Raw genomic sequence first — 3,156 nt, 5'->3', positions numbered from 1 at the left:
AAGATGTTCCAGACTCAACTTTTAGTTTTCTCAGCCCCAACACTGGAGTCAACCATTTCTCCAAGGAACGCTGATTCATTTTAGTGAAGAATGGTATTTAGAAACCAAGATCTGAGCACTGGGTGGGCTCACCATTACTGGGATGGCATTTAGTCAGTGAACAGAGATACAACTCTTTTTTGAATCATGGAGTCATAATGATAGCACCAGTTCAATCCAATACCACTGAATTACCTTCTTTCTTTCCATATTCTTCTCTCCCCTTCTCCTACACTGAGAATCCTGATTTTCAACATCAACATACTCATTCATCTGTTCAATCTATAACATCATACAGTACAGTTCCAGAATTACACCAATGTCACTACTAACAAGACTACTAAGTTTAAGATTTCTCTGTATTTTTTTTGTCCTTAGAATATGTCCCATTCAGAGTGTGCAAAGGGCACCTCGATCGTGCTGCTGAATCACGTCAGGTAGTGCTGCAACCCCAGAAACATGCACAGGGGCCAGAGAGGAATGTCTTCTATGGTGTAAATCATGTCCGATTTCTGGAGGTCTAGACTGCCAGGGCTATCCAATGTCTCTTGGTGAGACAGCTCTTTTCTGTGATGCCATTTTCTGTCATGTATATTGCCATGAACTCGGTGTCTTCATCGTTGTGTTCACCTCTGGATGTGGCACCTCCACTGAACACCACCAGAAGAGTAAAGAAAGCGGGGTGCTTCTCTTCATCTTCATCTTGCCTTCAGCTGAACTTCCAGCCTCCATGGATTTGGATGTAGTGTTTTTACCAATACACATCATTAACAGAAAACGAGAAGTTTGGCCTTTGGACTGAAGTGGCTGCTAGTTAAGGCTTGTTCAAGGGAGGAGCCCAAGATCAGAGTTGGCTCTTCCAGCGCCTGGAGCCCCTGATTCTCAGGCAGAGATGAGCCCCATAAGTGCCATCTCTTAGCACCTGGCTGCAGCTTTGGGGTGCCCACTGCCCCCTCCAGGTAACTCATATTTTAAAAGACTCTATCAGGGTTAAAAGGCCAGCTTAACTACAACATTCTTTCATCTGTTTCTACCACCCTAGGAAAATTGGATCAAAAGTTTAGAATTAATACATATGAATTTTATTTTTCTGTGATTATCAAATTTTTTTTCTTTTTTGCGGTACACGGGCCTCTCACTGCTGTGGCCTCTCCCGTTGCAGAGCACAGGCTCCAGACATGCAGGCTCAGCGGCCATGGCTCACGGGCCCAGCCACTCCACGGCATGTGGGATCTTCCTGGACCGGGGCACGAACCCTTGTCTCCTGCATCAGCAGGCGGACTCTCAACCACTGCACCACCAGGGAAGCCCTGTGATTATCAAATTTTTAAACAATAGATTTAATATAATGGTTAAATTAGATAGTTTTTATTACTAAAAAATATAGTTAAGCACATACAAATAGAGTAAAAGTCAGGATAAATTTAGAACTAAGATTTGAGTACAAAACGTAATACATATTTCTGAGACTTTTTGTAAAGTACTTAAAAAAACATAATTACTTAAAAGGAACTCTGACATAAATACCTCTGTAAATCAATTTATAAATGGACCTTTTAAAGATGATGTAAAAAAGTCAACCTCTAACAAACTCTCACATACCAGTTAGTTATGTGACCCAAAGTTCAACTTTTACCTGCTCAGTAATGCAGACCCTGGCCACATTATTCATGCTTCTTCTCATCAACTCCCCATCTTCCTTTCATTGCTTTATGTCTTCCACAACAGATCATCTGAAATACTGGATATCATATGTGTCAAGATTTAATTTGCTTATTTTGTTTGTTTGCCGACTTCAACTAGAATGTAAGCTCCAGGAGGTCAGAGTTTGTGTCTTTTTGTTCACTGCTGAATTTCCAGCCTCCAGAGCAATGCTTAGCACATGATGGGTACTTAATATCCATTGGATAAATAAATTAATAAATTCATAGTAAGTCAAATTACTCTGTTCAATTGGATATTGACAGACAGCCAGGATCTCTTTTTTTATGTAAACTAAATAGAACTTATAAAGCAATGCACCAAAATCAACTGGAGAGCTTGTTACAGCACAGATTGTTGAACTCTACCCCCAAAGTTTGGATTTTGTAGATCTGGCATGACGCCTGAGGATTTACATTTCCAATGAGTTCCTAGATCATGCTGATGCTGGAGGTAGAGGAAACACTTCAAAAAATACAGTTTTAGGGCTTCCCCGGTGGCGCAGTGATTGAGAGTCCACCTGCCAATGCAGGGGACGCGGGTTCATGCCCCGGTCTGGGAAGATCCCACATGCAGCGGAGCAGCTGGGCCCGTGAGCCATGGCCGCTGAGCCTGCACGTCCGGAGCCTGTGCTCCACAACGGGAGAGGCCACAACAGTGAGAGGCCGGCGTACCGCAACAACAACAACAAAAAAAAACAGTTTTACAGAAACCAAAACTCAATAGCACCATGAAATATTGGGGATGGATATGAATTGCTAGCATCTGGCCTTAGCTCATGGCTTAGTACATCTACTATATTGTAATTAACCTGCAAGACCAAATGTGATGGAGCATAGGATTGGTTTGCCAGTAAGTAGTTTCCTTGACTCTCTCCCAACAAATTAAGGAGAGTGCTGAGTCCCTATAGGCTGTCATTTTGTTCAGGTGTGTTAAATATGGACCTTCATGATGGCAGTAGACTCACATAAAGCAAGACCTGGCCCTCCCCAGAGTGTCTTTGTTAACATGATGAATGAATGGAAATTTTCCCTTTGGAAGGCTGTTATGGCTTCTCTTTTGGTGAAATCTTCTTAGAAGATTCTTTAAAGAAGCATGAAAAAAATAGCATTCTTATTACTGAGATAGTAAGATATAGCTCTTCTACAGTGGCTTTCATCCCAACAATTCTTTGCAAACATTAACTAATGCCTCAGGCAATCCTTGGAGGCAAGTTATACTCTCTATATTTTGTTCCTTTAGAGATTGGAGACAGAGGTTTGGCTTCTAGCTCATGTTTTTGTGGCCTGAACTCTCTCCTTTTTGGTCTGTTTATTCACTGGAAGAGAGACGAGAATCAGGCCTTAAAAGTAAGAGTCTCTGCAGCTTAGTAAACCTCTTGAGGCAGGTTATTTCTTGCCGCAATTGTTATTTCCA

The 3,156-nt window shown here is 41.8% G+C and overlaps 1 pseudogene; it reads right to left on the bottom strand.

Annotated features, from left to right (window-relative positions):
• Nucleotides 1–413: 413 nt before the first annotated feature.
• Nucleotides 414–807, bottom strand: LOC132499483 (solute carrier family 23 member 2-like; annotated as a pseudogene).
• Between the last annotated feature and the right edge of the window lie 2,349 nt (nt 808–3,156).

The sequence above is a fragment of the Mesoplodon densirostris genome, chromosome 11 (genome assembly GCF_025265405.1).
Source record: "Mesoplodon densirostris isolate mMesDen1 chromosome 11, mMesDen1 primary haplotype, whole genome shotgun sequence".
Lineage (NCBI taxonomy): Eukaryota > Metazoa > Chordata > Mammalia > Artiodactyla > Ziphiidae > Mesoplodon > Mesoplodon densirostris.
Note: the sequence above shows the minus strand (reverse complement) of the source record. Positions and strands in the feature narration are given on the sequence as shown.